Source organism: Euphorbia lathyris, chromosome 2, assembly GCF_963576675.1.
Source record: "Euphorbia lathyris chromosome 2, ddEupLath1.1, whole genome shotgun sequence".
Classification (NCBI taxonomy): Eukaryota; Viridiplantae; Streptophyta; class Magnoliopsida; order Malpighiales; family Euphorbiaceae; genus Euphorbia; species Euphorbia lathyris.
The window spans coordinates 26,548,227-26,566,181 of record NC_088911.1 but is presented as its reverse complement, the minus strand read 5'-3'; the positions used below and the strand labels follow the sequence as shown (position 1 = coordinate 26,566,181).

The window sequence follows — 17,955 nt, the reverse complement described above, 5'->3', positions numbered from 1 at the left end:
TAAATCTGTTAATTAATATTAATAAGGCGGGCCGGGCTGGGCCGGTCCGTGATACTTTCATATGGTCCAAGCCCGCCCAAAAAATAGGCGGGCTTTAGCGGGCCTGGACCTAAGAGTAAATTTCATTGTCCAAGCCCGGTCCAAAGGACACGGGCCTGGGCGGGCCGGGCGGGTACCCGGGCCCGTGGACAGGTTTACTTCTTTCTATCAGATTTACGTTCATCCTTTTTATTTATTATGATTATTATTATTATTATTATTATTTTGAAAAAAGCATAGTTTATTTTCTACTCTTTTTTATAGTTTCTTAAAAATAACGCAAATCACCCTAAAGGGGATTTCCTGAGTGTCGTGTTGGGTCACTCATCCAGTTATTTATGGCGAAGTATCTGGAGCTTGCAACTATTGCTAAAAAAGGTTGGGTAAATTCCAAAAAAAACTCCTGTGGTTTGATGTTGTTCCAAAAAAACTCTTGTGGTTTGTTAAAAAAAAAAAGGACTGTGGTTTGCGCCGTTACCCGAAAAATGGAAAATGGCTTAACACCGTTAAAGTGATGACGTGGCACAGGGGTAAAACGGGAAAATCGATTTTTTTTTATTTTTTTTTATTTTTTTTCCTCTTCTTCTTCTTCCTTCTTTTTTTTCTTCCTTCTTCTTCCTTCTTCTCCCCTCCTCCATTCTGTAATCTACGATAAAGTTTAAGATTGGTCCAAAACAGGAAAAGTTAGGGCTTGTGAGTTTCAGAGACTGGATAGGTCTGATACTTCAGATTTGCTTAATGGATCCTGGGTTGTTGTTGCTAGAGATTCACAAGCTCGTTTAATTGTCCAATCTTTGCTGAATTTGATATTAGATTCGAAGAAAATGGAATCGGTTAAGGCTGATTTGTTTAAAAGGCATAGTGATTACCAGATTGTTGTAAAACAAATTGACTTGAAATTGGATTTTATTTGGGCTCCTTATGCTGTTAATTTGACCAATTTGGTGATGGGATTTAAGCAAAAGCGAAGCTACCCTGATGTTTTAGTAAGGGAGAAGGCCTCTGGCATATGCTTCATATCACAAATGCATCAAATTATGGTGCTGATTTGCAATCCTTGAGGAGTTCTGTGGTATCTTTGCTTCCGTTTTCGTCGGAATTGGGCACGGATGGGCCAGTTACAGGTTCTGTGTCTATCAGATCACCACATTTCTTTTGGCTTGGAATGCCAATGTTGATCAATGGGATGTTGAATATAGAGGAAAAGAGGGAGAAGATGACAGATGAAATGTGGCATGCATATGATCGAGAATTGCGTAATAGTAGGCTCTTGCGCACATATGGTGGCCCGTTTGTTATGCTCAACATTCAATCAATGAGCTGGAATTGTGGGCCTCGGTGTACTGTTGATGGGATGCATTATGATAAAGCTGTTTATGAAGCTGCAGTTCATATTTTGCTAAATGCATTGCTCATCGAATCTCATCAAAAGCTTGGATCTAAGTAGCTCTGGAGCTTTGTTAAATTGTGCAACATACAGACAGAAGACATTAAAGTTTTATCCAACCATTTTAGAGCTTTTGACACATACAAGAGGTTGGAATTTCTTCTCATCATGGATATTTTCCCGGTTTTGTTCTCTTGCCTATAGATTAACTAGAGTAAATTTTTGTATCAATTCAAAATCATTATTTGTTGTATTTCTCTCCTCTGAATGAATACTGGATACTAACAACACTTGTAATATGGTAAAATACGTGGTGAAAGATTTGTACCACTAGTAAATGGATTCTTCAGTTCTGGGCAATCTATACATGCAATGAAGTTTCTTCCATCAAAATCGTCTTGTATCTAAGGCTGTTTCTTTAAGTTTTCAATATTTCTTTTTGGATGTTTGTACCTAATTTCAAATCTGTGGAAATCTGGAAATTTTTCAGATTTCTCGAAAATTCGGAAAATTTCCAGATTTCGGAAATTTCCAGATTTCTTCGAGTAAGGGAAATTTACAAAAAAATTGAAAAAAAAAGAAGAAGAAGAAGAAGGAGGAAGAAGAAAAATGAAGAAGAATGAGTGAAGAGATGAAGAAGAAGAAGGAGAGAAGAAAAAAGAAGAAGTAGGAGGAAGAAGAAAGAGAGAAGAAAAAGGAAGAAGAATGAGAGAAGAGATGAAGGAGAAGGAGGAAGAAGAAGAAGGAAGAAGAAGGAGGAGAGAAGAGGAAAAAAATAAAAAAATTTCGATTTTCCCGTTTTACCCCTGTGCCACATCAGCACTTTAACGGTGTTAAGCCATTTTCCGTTTTTCGGGTAACGGCGCAAACCACAGTCCTTTTTTTTTGTAATAACAAACCACAAGGGTTTTTTTGGAACAACATCAAACCACAGGGGGTTTTTTTGGAATTTACCCAAAAAGGTTACAGGTGGAAGATTGGAGATGGACAGAATGTAAACGTCTGGCAGGAACAATAGTTGAGGAATGAAAATCAGAAAATGATACAAACCCCTTGTATTGAGGGACTTGAGAATTTGAAGGTGGGGGGATCTATTTATACTGCACACCACGGAGTGGGATATGGAATTAATTGAAGATTGTTTTGAGGAAAGGGATGTCAGAGAGATCAGACGCATCAGTCGACTAAGACATTCCAGTGACACTGATCGGCTGATCTAGGACTGCTCGGTGAACAAAAATTATACAATGAAAAGTGCCTATCATTTGGCCACCTGCGGGTTGATGGTTGCTGGGAATCGGTCTGACATAGTAATGTGCCGCATAAGATCAAATACTTTGCCTGGCGATTGCTCCGAAAATGCCTCCCTACCCGGGCCAGGGGTTTAACGATATGTAGCTCTTGTGTTATGTGTTGACTCGATCTCGAAGATGAATGGCATGTGATGATCGAATGTGATTGGGTGAAAGCAGTCTGGGCAGATGTGGGTTTGCTGGGTCAGATGGAACTTAGGAAAGTAAATGCAGAAAATCTGGCAGGCCTGGTGTTTTCGTTGATAGTAGAAGATAGCATACATGGGCCGAGAAAAAATTCTTCTGCTCCTTTGGTGTATATGGCAAGGACAAAATGACAATTTATGGAGAAGTACTGTCTCGACATCAACGCATGCATGGAGGAGAGGGTGTGAAATTCATCCAGACTGGCTGAAAGCCTGTCTAGTTCGCGAGACCAGCACGGGGGCTCCTCCTAGGAAGAGATGTGATAAATGGCACCGTCCTCCACCGAACATGTTCAAATGCAATTCTGATGCAGGTTTCTTTCATAATATGGACCGATTGGGGGTCAGGGCAGTGATAAGAGATGATACGAGCGTGTTTGTGGTAGGCTGGTGTGCTTCTTCGGAGGGTACACCCTTGGTTTGGAAGGAGAGGCAACGACCTTACTTGAGGCAATGGTATGGGTGTCGAGTTTGGGCATGAATGCAGTTACATTTGAAATCGATGCGAAATTAGTTTATGATGCAGTTCACCGCCCGGTCAATGTAAGTTCAGAATTTGGAGACATTATCCGCCAATGTCAGACCATCCTACAAAGCAATGACACGTACTCCGCCTGCTTAGTCCGGAGACAAGCTAATAAGATGGCTCACGTCCTTGCGTAGTCCTCTCATTTTTTGTCTTATCCTGTTTACTTTAATACCTTACCGAGTTTTATTTCTTTTGTAATGTGTACTAATTGCCCTGTTGAGGCTTATAAATGAAATTTGGTTTCAAAAAAAATCACGCAAATCAATTGTATGAACAAAACTCAAACCGTTAAGAAAATTTTTAAGTTTTTCATTCGAGTTTAGGAGCATTTTTTCGACTTAGTCGGAAGATAAATCTCTTTTTTACTTTTCTTTGGTTTTTGCTTTATTGAATAAATTAGTTGATCAACCTACTACTATGGTAGATTTTGTAGTTTCTATTTTATTTGAATTTTTTTTCTTGTACTTCTCCGGTGGTCGTGATCTGTATTTCTATATGGGTGATTGTGGTTTGTCTCTCTATATGAGTGCCTTTTTACTTCATGGAAAAATAGAAAAGTTTTGTCTATCATCACATTGATCTGGAATTTGTTTCTCGTTGTTGTACCAAAACCAATTTCAAATATTGTTTATTATTGCTCTATCACGATCTATGATAATAAAGATGCAGATTCAAACTCCTCTAATGTACTTCTGAATTGTAATTTTTTAATCACTTACATCGAGATGTACTATTTTCTTTATGAATGAAATGATTAGGTTTTTTTTCTAAAACACACACACATCACTATACATATATATTAGGTATGACTGAAGGGCTTGATTGTTGAGTTGATTTTCAGAAGTTGACCTACATTGGGATAGGCCTCCTCGATATACTATGATGCCAAAGTTAATAAAATTGTAAGAAATTGTAAGAGAATATAGCGTGTCATAGGAGGGAGATAGTTACCTTTTTATGGAGGTTCCCAAAGGATAAGATTACCTTTTTGCCCCTGAGTGAAGCGGTGAAATATTTAGACCTATTCTTGGATGAGCCTTCTGTTAGAGTCTTGGCCCCGTCTCCATTGGGCGTTTAATGTATTTATCTGAAACATATACTCCCCCTAATGTGCATTTCCAATCATTACATGTGAGACAGTCGTTTTACTTCCTACAATTCGATGCGCGTTTCCAAAAGATCAACTGCCATTTTTGGGTAATTAATGGTTGTCATTAATGGTATAGCTTGGCAACGAAAAGGTATATAGTCCTAAGCTAAGTGAGGAGAAACCTATTCACATTCAAAGGTGATTCAGAGAACTCAGATCATATAAGATTTTATTAACCGACTCTTCGAGGATATTATAAAGCAGGTTAGTTTCTCATTTGTGCCTTTTTTGGTTCTGTATCTCTTTCTTCTTCTTTTGTTTTGGTGTTGAGTATGAACTTTTAGTTAGGGTTTTTTCGTCTTAAATGCACAAACTTTCCTCAGATTTGAATATATCTTGGTCTAACGATTCTGGTGAAAGCAGCGAGGGTCGTTCCCTTGAGAAGCTTGAGACCGTTGTCAGCTATAAGCGTAATTTCTTGCCAACCATGAATCATTACACTAAAGAATTGTTTGGCCATCCTAACTTTGTTAAGGTCAATGTTGCTCTTGATGAATTATACAAGGAGGCTAGGGATCAACTATGGCCAACTGACGTGCATCATTGCACGAAGTGGGGGTGTCGCTTTGACTATACGCCCTAAGTTGAATACCTTGTTGTATCCTATGGAAAATATGGTGAGTCAAATGACTCTTGATGATGTCGTTATGGTTGCCATCATGTATATAGTTGGGGGTGCTTATGAATTAGAAGCCATTGGCCCTGATGTGCAGGCCAATAGTTTGATGTCTCCAAATACCTATTTTTTGTATGAGGAACACTTTATACAAGGCTTTAGAGTTATTTGCCCCCCTCTTTTCGAGAAGTCTTGCTAGATTTAAAGCGCCCTCCTAATCAGATGGTGGCTTTTTTACCAATTTTGTCGCAATGAGGGTTCTAGGCTTACCAATCCTATTTTCAAAAAAATTTCTAGCCCGGTCAAGATCCAAAATCCAATCCTGTGAGTTGGAAGGCTCAGAGGTCAAAGTTTCTTAAGAACAAAATGAATAAGGTTTGGGAATGGAGAGACGGGTTTTTATAGTCTGCAAAAAGATGGATTTCCCATTTCCAACTAATTGGAATCCATTTCCTAAGAGTGCGATGGATAGCATGTTATGGCGGATGAGTTCAGAGATTGAGGATAAATTGGGCAAATTCTTACAGGGCTCCTAGAGAGTAGCTCCCCCTCTAGCGGAGCGAGTGACTAAGCTAGTTGTAGTATTTGTGGATGAATGCAACTGGATTTAGAGGGGATTGAGGTCCCTCATGTTAGGGGTTTGAACTAGACCTATCCATTGGTCGGGGTCGGGGTCGGGCTAAGCCTATTGAGTTTTTAGGTAAAAATGCTCAGTCTAAGCCCATCCTAGTCCGCTATTAATTTAGGCAGGCTCGGGCCGGGTGCCGGCTTAAAAATCAAATCCCAAACTCAACCCATATAAACCCACCTAAAAATATATATGATTTTTTAATTATAAAATATAATATTATACTTAAAAATAAATAATCAATATATAAATATATATTTATTAATTAATATTAATAGACGGATTGGGCAGGGCCAGTCTATGCTATTTTTATTAATCCCAAGCCTGCCCAAAAAAGATGGGTTTTAGCGGGCTTGGGTCGGGCTGGGGCTAAGATCAATTTTCATTATCTAAGTCTGGTCCAAAGTGTTGAAACACCTTTCCACATGATTTTGATTTGACAAAATTATTTATGTGAATGATAAAAATATTCCAACACATTAAATTTAAATGCTTTGATTTATTCACACTAATGTGTTTGTTCAATGTTGAGTATTTAATTTATAAGACATTAAGATAAATGGCCCAAAGGTCCAAAAGAGGAAGTCAAGCCCAAGTCAACAGATCAAAGCTGCACGGCCCAAGAAGATTCAAAACGCCGTCGTACTGAGTAAGGTGTTAGCCCAGCAATAAGAAGGATCAAGAAGCCTTCTACCAATAGCTTCAAGATGAAGCTGCTGAGTTGAACGACAAGAAGTACAAGTCAGCGGCAGAACAGAATAGACTTGGAGACAAAGTATTTCTACTTTGGGTAAAGCTCAGAAGGCGCAGGAAGCTGTCTGGAAGACTTTGCCTTAAATGTGGGAACATTCTGTTTCATCTGATGAAAAGCTACTAAGCACTGGTGAATACAGAAGATACAAGAATATGATTGGCCGAAGACGCTGAGCACGTACTGAGTGAAAGCGACAGGAAGCCGTTTGCCTCCAACGGTTATTTCGAAATTCAAAATCACCGGTGCTTGAAGTGTCACTATAAATAGGCCTCTCAAATGCTTCATTCGATGCAGATCTTCAATTAGTCGAAACGCTGAACAAATTCATACTTGAAGTTCTGTGAGAAAAGCAAAGCAAAATCTTACACCAATTCCAATCATTGTGTAAAAGTCTAGAGTGATTTTATTCATCTAAAGTGTCTTAGCAATTGTTGTTTATGACAAACACTTATCATTTCTAGAAGAATAGAAAGGAGAAGCTGAGTACTCGGTTATAGTACTCAGCGGTAGTTATACGAGTGAGTAGAGGAATAGGGGAAGGTACTTTTGTATACTCAGTTTCTATTGTAAAAGGTTTCGTGCTCTACCTTTAAAGAGCTCAGTAGAGAATTCAAAAAGCTCGGAACGCGTTCCGGGGACTGGACGTAGGCGGAGAGGCCGAACCAGGATATGTCTACTGAGTAACATATTTCTAACCCTAAAACTCCTTTATATATTGCTTGCTATAAAACTGACTAAGTAACGAACTCACGCTGAGTTGAGTGCACTAAGAAGCTGAGTTCAGGAATAGACTCAAGTGCTATCTCCTGACTCAAGGAAAGAAACAGACTTAGTCACCAGTTAACTAAGCTTGTGTCTTAAAACTACTTAGCGCCGATGTGTAAACCTTTTCTCAAAGAAAAGAAGTCATCCTTAACGGACAAAATTTTAAATAGTTCCTATCCCCCCCCCCTTGGTACTAACCTTGTCACGGTATACGGGACCAACAAGTGGTATCAGAGCTTAAAAGCTCACTGAGTAAGATATAACTATCTTGAGCTGATACCCATAATGGCTGAGAACAGCACTCGTTTCCTCCTAGGAAATCAGACAACTCAGATTCTTCCTGAGGGACTGTCCATTACTAGGCCTCCTCTGTTCTTCGGGTCTAACTACACCTTTTGGAAGAACAGAATGAAAAATTTCATTCAGGCAACAAATATGAGTGCATGGCTTTCTATAGTCCAAGACCCATTTGTTCCTGTTGAAACTATTGATGGCCAAATGGTTGTTAAAGCTGAGACTAAGTGGACAGAAGATGATCTCAAGAAGCTACAAAATCATGCTTCGGCTATAAACATGCTTCACTGTGCGTTAGATGCTGCAGAGTACAACAAAATTTCAGGTTGTGAGTCAGCATAGGAAATCTAGAAGAAACAGGAGGTCACCTACGAAGGAACCAACAAAGTTAAAGAGTCCAAGGTGAACCAGCACATGAGGTTATACGAGCTGTTTGAAATGAATGATGATGAAGGAATACCTGAAATGAACTCAAGATTCACAAACATAATCAACGAGCTCAAAAGACTTGGTAAGATCTTTACTGAGGAAGAGCAAGTCAAGAAGATACTGAGGAGTCTTCCTAAAAGCTGGCAAGCCAAGAAAACTGTTGTTGAGGAAGCTCAAGACTTGACCACCTACAAATATGATGAACTCATTGGATCGCTGCTGACCCATGAGATCTCAATGAAGAACTTTGAGGTGAAGGAGAAGTCTAAGGACAAGAAGCAAAAGTCTCTTGTCATGAAAGCTGACTCCACTGATGGGAGCTCAACAGACGATGAAGAAATGGCAATGTTCACTAGAAAAATGAAAAGGTTGTTCAGAAAGAATGATAAATATTCAAAGAAGCCTTACGAGAAGTTTGACAAGTACAAAGCTGAGTCCAGCGACAGTAAGTACAAGAAGGACAGCTCAAAGCCAATCACATGCTTTGAATGTCATCAAACTGGCCATATCAAATCAAGTTGTCCTACCTTGAGGAAGGAAAAGAAGAACAGCAAGAAGTCAATGGTGGTAACCTGGAGTGATAGTGATGAGTCATCATCATCAGAAGCTGATGCCACTGAGTCAGTAAAGATCTGCTTCATGGCAGATGAGCTTGCTGAGCCTTGTATTTCTAAGCATGCTGACCTCTCCATTGCATCTGAAAATGAGGCACACTCAACTGAGGTAAGCCTGAGGTGTGCTGAGAAGTAAAAAATGTGGTACATTGACAGCGCATGCTCGAGGTATATGACTGGTGATGAAACTCAGTTCATCACACTTGTGCGTAAACGAGGTGGAAGCGTAAGTTTTGGAGACAACAAAAAGGGTAAGATAGTAGGGTCAGGAACCGTTGGTGGTAATCCTACTATTGAGTCAGTCTCCCTAGTCAGCGGACTTAAATATAACTTACTCAGCATAGCACAGCTATGTGATAATGGGAGAAAAGTTATATTTGATGACACTGGATGTAAAATACTTGAGGGAAAAATAAATGAATTGATTTTAACTGCCCCCCGTATTGATAATGTCTTTATGCTGAATTTGGAAAAGAAATTTTCAAAAAATGTATGCTTAGTGTCAAAGGAAGAAAATTCTTGGCTATGGAACATGAGACTTGGTCATGTAAGCATGGACCTCCTGGCCAAATTAGCAAGAAAGCAATTAGTTGAGGGACTGCCAGAACTTAAGTTCGAAAAGGATCAATTATGCTACGCTTGTCAGGCTGGAAAACAAACTAAAACATCTTTTCATAGTAAAAACATTGTCTCAACCAAGCGTCCACTCGAGTTGCTACACTTGGATCTCTTCGGACCAGTCCAGCCGCTGAGCTTGGGTGGTAGGAGATTTTCCTTGGTCATTGTAGATGACTTTTCTCGGTACACTTGGATCATCTTGTTGAGTAGCAAGGATGAAACCTTTGAGACGTTTTCAACATTAGTAAGAAAACTTGAAAATGATAAAGACCTAAAGTTAGCTCACATCCGAAGTGATAATGGTGGAGAATTCAAAAACCAACAGTTTGTTGAATTCTGTGAAGCCAGCGGCATTGACCATAATTTCTCTGCTCCTAGAACGCCTCAACAGAATGGGGTAGTTGAGAGGAAAAACTGAACCTTGGTTGAAATAGCCAGGACAATGCTGAGTGAGCATAGGCTTCCAAAGTACTTTTGGGGAGAAGCTGTCAACACAGCTTGCTACATACTTAATAGGGCTCTAGTCAGACCCATATTAAAGAAGACTCCCTACGAACTTTGGAAAGGACGAAAACCCAACATTGGATACTTTCGTACCTTCGGCTGTAAATGTTTTAATCTAAATACTAAAGACAGCCTTGCTAAGTTTGATTCAAAAGCTGATGAAGCTATCTTTTTAGGCTACTCAACAAACAGCAAAGCATACAGAGTTTTCAATAAACGAACTCAAGTCTTAGAAGAGTCAGTACACGTTGAGTTCGATGAAACTAACCCTGCAGGAAAAGACAAGCAGCTGACTGAGGATGATCCATACTCAGCACCTGCTGACCAAGAAACAGCCACTGAGTCACTACCTCAAGGGCTGACCAAAGGTAAAAGCGAAACTCAAATTGTTTTCACTGACCAATCTATACCTGCAGAGATTGTTGAAACACAACCAGCTCAAGACATCACTCTACCAAAAGAGATCAGAATACCAAGAGGACACTCAGAGAGTGCCATTCTTGATGCTGCTGAAAACACCTTGATGACAAGAAATCAACTCAGGAGATACCTCAGCAACGTAGCATTCGTCTCAGTTCAGGAACCAAAGAACTTCTCTGAAGCTGAGCACGATGAGATCTGGATGAGTGCAATGCAAGAAGAACTTGATCAGTTCAGAAGAAATGAAGTATGGGATTTAGTGCCAAATCCAAGAAGCCATAAGACCATAAGAACAAGATGGGTCTTCCGCAATAAGCTAGATGAACAAGGGAACGTGGTCAGAAATAAAGCAAAACTTGTAGCTCAGGGCTATAGTCAGCAAGAAGGTATTGACTACGGTGAGACCTTCGCCCCAGTGGCAAGGCTAGAGGCTATAAGAATTTTATGTGCATATGCAAGTTATATGAACTTTAAATTATTTCAAATGGATGTTAAGAGTGCATTCCTTAATGGAGTTATAAACGAGGAAGTCTATGTTAATCAGCCTCCAGGGTTTGAGGATCCCAAGTTCCCAAACCACGTTTATAAACTCAAAAAGGTTCTGTATGGTCTCAAGCAAGCACCACGTGCTTGGTATGAGAGGCTGACCAGTTTCCTGTTGACTAGAAATTATGTCAGAGGTAAAGCTGATACAACCTTATTCATTAAGAGGAAGGGTAAAGATACCCTACTGGCTCAGATATATGTTGATGACATTATTTTTTGTGCCACTAATGAGTCCATGTGCAAGGAATTTAGTAAGCAGATGCAGACTGAGTTTGAAATGTCAATGATGGGAGAACTCAACTTCTTCCTCGGACTTCAAAACAAACAATGGAAAAATGGCATCTTCATCAGTCAAACTAAGTATGCTAAGGAGATATTGAAGAAGTATGAACTGGAGAATTGCAAGTCAATATCTACTCCTATAGGATCTAACAATGTCCTCTGCACTGACGAAAATGGTAAGTCAGTAGACAGCAAATTGTACCGAGGTATAATTGGGTCTCTACTCTACTTAACTGCTAGTAGGCCGGACATTCAGTTCTCAGTATGTTATTGTGCTAGATATCAATCTAACCCTAAGGAATCTTATTACATAGCTGTAAAAAGAATCCTTAGATATTTGCAAGGCTCAGTGAATGCAGGTTTATGGTATCCAATACTTTTGATTTCACACTCATTGGATACACTGACGCTGACTACGGATGAGACAAACTTGAACAAAAAAGCACCTCAGGAGGATGTCATTTTCTTGGGAGCTGTCTTGTGTCTTGGTTCAGTAAGAAGCAGTCGTCAGTAGCCCTGTCAACCACTGAAGCTGAGTACATTGCTGCTGGAAGCTGTGTTGCTCAAGTCCTTTGGATTAAGCAACAGCTAGAAGATTATGGTGTTCAGACTAAAACAATTGAAGCCAAATGTGACAACAAGAGTGCCATTGACCTATCAAAGAACCCAATCCAGCACAGCAGGATGAAGCATGTGAGCATAAGACATCACTTCATCAGAGATCATGTACTCAAGGGAGAGATCAAGCTGACCTATGTCCCAACGGATGAGAAGCTTGCTGATATCTTCACAAAGCCACTAGCTCGTGAGCAATTCAATATACTTAGAGAAGCCATTGGTATGTTTAATCCTCTTCAATAAATTCCAAGTATAATATGTGATATATGCATGCTGAGTTGATTACCATGCTGAGTGATTTGTGCTAAATCAATAACTATTACATGCTGAGTAGATATACACGCTGAGTGGTTATCTTAAGCTGAGCTACTAAGCACACGAATAATTCCCTTGCGTAAAACTGACTACTCAGGACATTAAACGTTTAGAATTCTTAACGCTGAGTAAAAGATTCGTTGTAGAATTAATACTAGCACGCGCATTAAGTAGCCCCTAGGATGATGTAAGCGTCATCATTAGTAAAAGCACGCGCCGATTCTCGCAATTAATGTCAGTAATAACTGACTTTCGACGCTTCAAATTCCCACTGTTTCATCCAACCTATCAAGTCCCATCCATCGTCTATAAATAGTGAACGTTTCCTCTCTCTAAACTTCTGAAATTCGCACTCAAACCTTCACTCTCTCTAAACTTCTGAAATTCAAATCTTCTTAAAGAAACTCTCAAGAACACCATGTCTGATTCCCAGAATCTCTTTGATGACCAATATGAGGACAATCGCTCAGATATAAATCCTACCTCCCCACCTGAGCAACAATATATTGATACTCCAGAAGATGAGGCCCATACTGGACATGGTCAGCATGACCAACCCATGGATGAGGTCAACATTCTCGGTGTTGATCCTCACACTGAGCACTCAACTCCTTCTAAGAAAAAGAAGAAGGACAAGGGTAAGAAAGCTGAGGCAACTGAGGAGAGAACCTTTAGATCCGTATACTCCAACGTTGAAGGCTTAGACATTGTAGCCTCACGATGGTTCTCGAAAAGCTTCGTAGAGACTGTGAAGCCTTACAGTGACTGGATATCCAAGAACGGATGGACCAAACTATTCTCCTTGAACGGGCTGACCTACCCAAGGCTTGTAACTGAGTTCTACTCCAATCTGCTGGTTGCCACGGACGATGTTGATTTTATGGTCACTTATGTCAACAAAAAGGAAATCATCATCGACCGCTCATATCTAGCTACTCTTTTAGACTTAAAGGATGAGGGAGCTGAGTTGAGAAGAACAAATGACTACAAAAAGGTTAAGTACACCTCCACTTTTTGTAAACCTGAAGGGCATGTAGGGGAAGTCTCTTGCACTTCGCTTACTCAGCATCAGAGGCACGCCCACTACCTACTGACCAACTACATCTATCCAAAGGTTAACTCCACATCCTCTGCCTCCAACTTCGAGCAATGCTTCTTATGGCATATGCTCAACTACCAACCTCTGAACATGCCTGTGTTCCTGATCAGGGCTATGCAACGAAGCACTGGAGCACTTCGATTGGGCTCACTCATTACCGAAATTCTTAAGGATTACAGAATCAGCTTTAAGAATGAGGAAAGCATATCAGGTACGGAAATCACCATTGAAGATCTCACTAAACTTGCACACGGTCTTCCTTTTAAATCAAAGAAAGGAAAGGATGCGGTGATTGAAGCTGAAGAGGAAGCTGAGCCGACCGGTAAAGGAAAGAAGAGAAAGGCAGCACCCACACTCCAAACTGTCAAACGCCTAAAAGTTATTATGGCTAACCCATCTCCTACTGAGTCGATCAAAAGGAAACCTCAACCTACCAAAGCTGCCCAAAAACGACCTGCCATTGTTCAAAAAGCTGCAGATGAACAAGAGCACACTGAGTCACCCCTAAAGAGGAAGAGGGTTTCTGGAGTTACACCGTTGGATGCTATTCCTCTGGATGTATCCATTCCAAAGGATTCCTTCTTTCTGCGAACTCAGGAATCTGCTGAAATAACTCCACCTGTAAACAATCAACAAAAACATTCTATCTCCGCTGAGCAGATAAAGAACCCAGCTACTGAGCCAAGAGATGAGTCAACTGTTGACACCACTACCACAGAAACTGAGCAAGCACAGCCTGAGTCATCTGACCAACTTCCATCTTCAAACCCTTCTAAAGACGGTAGTGACAAACGATATAAGAAGAAGGCAAACAAACCCCATGTATTTGATATACTGGATGACTCACCTCTCCATGAACCCATCATAAATTTGACTGATTTGGACTTCAACTTTTTCTCTAAGCCTATCTCCAAGCCCTCTCCAGTCAAGGAAAAACAAGCCTTTGTTCCTCGTGGTCAGGAACATGCCAAGTCTGCCGACATCGCTGCACCCAGCTCCTCAAAGCAAGTGATCGATGAATTCGCCGTTCAAGAGAAGGAACATGCACTTGAAAAATCTCCTGCTCAGGATAATCTCGAGCTAACTCCTCCTCAAGTCAATGTTCAGCTCCCGACTGACACTGAGCAGATAGACCATGCTACGGCACCACTTAACTCTCTTCCGGAACAGTCAGAAAATGTATCAATTCCTGCAGTTGACCACATCACTCATTCTGCAACTCAAGTTGGTCACACCTCACCTGATCCAATGGACAACTCTAATTCTGGTGTGCATTCAGATGAACAACCACCTGCCGCCAACCACAACTCAGTTCCTAAACCTTCTCAAACTGATCCTTTGCAGTTCTTGACTTTTTCTCAGTCTGGGAAATGAATCTTACAAGCTGCTCAAGAACTCATCGCCGAAATCCAAAGCACTCATGGAACTGATACTAAGCGCAATGCAGCGGAGCCTACACAACTAAGCACCATTACTCAACTCCTCACTGAATTAAAAGGCCCCAAGGAGCTCTTATGTGTGCTAACTGAAATGGTAGCTCAACAGCCAAAGCAAGAGTTCGCTACCAAAATGGCAAACCTTCACTTGCATATGGTGCAACATATGGACACAATTGAAGGGAAACTCAACGCCTTAACTGCCACCAACTCTGATGTGGCTACGTCAGCTCAACTTACTCAAGTCCAAACTGAGTTGACCACAACTCAAGAATTAATCGGTTCTACCTCTCAATGCACAATCGAGCAAATTGCCGAATCCCTTCGAATGCTAAATTTATCAAGAGAATAGATGCAAACTAAATAGGCCAAGACATCTGAGATTTTTCAACTTGCCAAGGCCACGTATGATTATATCACACATCAGTCTAACCAACGACACCACTATGACGCTGGCCTGCTCAAAATGTACCATCAGTCTTACGCCATGATGACGGACACCATGAGCTGGATGGGTAAATCCCTTCAATTTATACTCAGCGTCATCAGTTCTCACATGAACATTCCGGCGTCCAACATGGCTGGTGGGATAAAGGTCTTTGACGGGCTCAAGCACAGTACGACTAAAATCCAGTATTATTCTACCCTACTGACTCATGCTGTTGAACAAGGGAAGTTTTATGCAGCTGTCCCTCAGTCCGTTGATGCTGGCAAAAAGGGGGAGAAAAGCAAAGATAAACATCAAGCTGGAACTCAGCAAAAGAACCAACATCCTGGTTCCACTTCTTCACCTGTTCCCCCTAGCAACCAACATCAATGATGGACTTTTCTGTTGAAACACCTTTCCACAAGATTTTGATTTGACAAAATCATCCATGATTAAGAGGCAATTAAATTTAAATACTTTGATTTAATTGTACTAATGTGTTTGTTCAATATTGAGTGCAAATATATATATAAAGTTAGACAGGTCAAAAGTCAGCATAAGCCAAAGCTGAGTTGAATGGAACTCAGAATGAAAGAATAGAAGCTGAGCGGAGTAGAACTTAGCGTCAGAAGCTTCCTTCAAAGTTGCCAGAACGAAGCTGACTAAATTAGAAGACTCCTCCAGAATTATACAAACAGAACGGAGCTGACTAAGAAGGAACTCAGCATGAAAGTTGCACATTCGAAGAGAACGAATGAAGCTGAGTGACAGTCAGGACAGCATGAAGGATCTGTTCACTAAAGGACAAAGTCTGCCAATCTTCTGCACCAATAATTGAAGCCTCGAAAATACACAGAAGACTAATTCCAAGAAACATGGGTCTATGGACTATTGGTAAAAGACAACTGGCACAAAAAGACAAGTCTGATGCAAGAAGACAAAACCTGACGCCTGAAGAAAACATAGATAGGGAATGGCGGAATAGACTGAAGCTGACCAGAAGCTGTCTGCTAAAAGAGCCGTTTTGGACTTAACGGCTAAATCATCTCAAATGATCCAATCTTCAGAAATTCATCTATAAAAGGACAATGATAGTTCTTGGATCATTTGCCGAAGTATCAAAAGAAAAATACAAGAGAGAAAATCTTGAAAGCACTCAAATACAAAAAGATCTTACACCAACTTTTCTATTCTCTGTGTAAATGCTAGATTGATTGTTTTGTAATCATCTAAGGTGTTCTTTAGTTGAAAAAGAACAAGTGTGTGATCAATAGGAATATTGAGAGTGTTGAGCTGAGTACTTGGTTGTAAGTATTCAGTGGTAGAAAAATCTAAGTGTTGGGTTGTAGTACTTAGTAGGAGCTGAGTAGACGAGTAGAGGACATACTCTTGCATACTCACTGCCTTGTAAAGGGTTTGTGCTCTACCTTGAAAGAGCTCAGTATTGGATTGAAAATCCCAGGAGGAACTGGGGACTAGATGTAGGCAGAGAGGCCGAACCAGGATAAGTCGTGCTGAGTAACTTCTAAACTCTTTCTCTCAATATATATATATATGTGTGCATGTGTTGCTTGTTGCATTTACTCAGCTTATAAATTGTTAAAACTGAAACTGAGTAAATCTGAGTACTAAGTTAGAAGCTGACCTTTCAAGTGTCAATTCCCAACTCTCAAGTCAAGCAGTCTTAGTCAGCATAGAACTAAAACTGTCTGACTAATCAATCGGCCGTGCTGACCAACACGCTGAGTTATCAAACTGTTAAAATAACATTAAGTCAGTATAATTAAAAGCAAAAAAGTTACATTAGTTCCTAACCCCCCCTTGGAACTAATTACTAGGGACTAACAAGTGGTATCAGAGCCTAAGCTCACTACTCAAAGATCTAACAATCTTGAGCTGATCCCTAAAAATGGGTGAGAATAGCACTCGTTTCCTCCCAGGAAACCAAACAACACAGATACTCCCTGAGGGATTATCAATCACTAGACCTCCCCTATTCTTTGGGTCAAATTATACATTCTGAAAGAATAGGATGAAGAACTTTATACAAGCCACGAACATGAGTGCATGGCTTGCAATTGTTCAAGGTCCACATGTGCCATACAAAACTGTTAACAATGAGAAAATTGTTAAAAGTGAAGCTGAGTGGACAGAGGATGACCTCAGAAAATTACAAAATAATGCTTCAGCTATCAATATGCTTCACTGTGCTCTAGATGCTGCAGAATACAATAAGATTTCAGGTTATGAGTCAGCACAGGAGATCTGGAAAAAGCTGGAAGTGACTTATGAAGGCACCAGCAAGGTCAAGGAATCCAAAGTGAACCAACAAATGCGATTGTATGAGCTGTTCGAGATGACTGAAAATGAGGACATCTCAGTAATGAATGCCAGGTTCACCAACATAATAAATGAGCTTAAAAGACTCGGTAAGAATTTCACTGAAGAAGAACAGGTGAAGAAGATCTTACAAAGTCTTCCCAAAAGCTGGCAAGCTAAGAAGACAGCTGTAGAGGAAGCTCAGGACCTGACCACCTACAAATATGATGAGCTGATCGGTTCCTTGCTGACCCATGAAATTTCCATGAAAAACATTGAAGCTAAAGAAAAATCTGAGGACAAGAAACAGAAATCACTAGTGATGAAAGCTGACTCCACAGAAGCTGAGTCAACTGATGATGAGGAAATGGCCATGTTTACTAGAAAAATGAAAAAGCTGTTCAGAAGAAGTGAAAGAAATAGTAAGCGGCCATACAAGAGAGGAGACAGATATAAAGCTGAGTCCAGTGACACCAGACATAAAAAGGACAGCTCCAAACCTGTCACATGTTATGAGTGCCATCAAACTGGGCATATTAAGTCAAGCTGTCCTAATCTGAAGAAAGACAAGAATGGTAGCAAAAAGGCAATGGTGGCCACATGGAGTGACAGTGATGAGTCGACATCATCTGAAGCTGAGCAAAATGAAACAGCCAACATATGCTTCA

At 40.4% G+C, this 17,955-nt stretch overlaps 1 pseudogene; it reads left to right on the top strand.

Moving 5' to 3' along the window:
* The first annotated feature begins 377 nt into the window (after positions 1 to 377).
* Positions 378 to 1,574, top strand: LOC136216770 (protein ALTERED XYLOGLUCAN 9-like; annotated as a pseudogene).
* Positions 1,575 to 17,955: the final 16,381 nt, after the last annotated feature.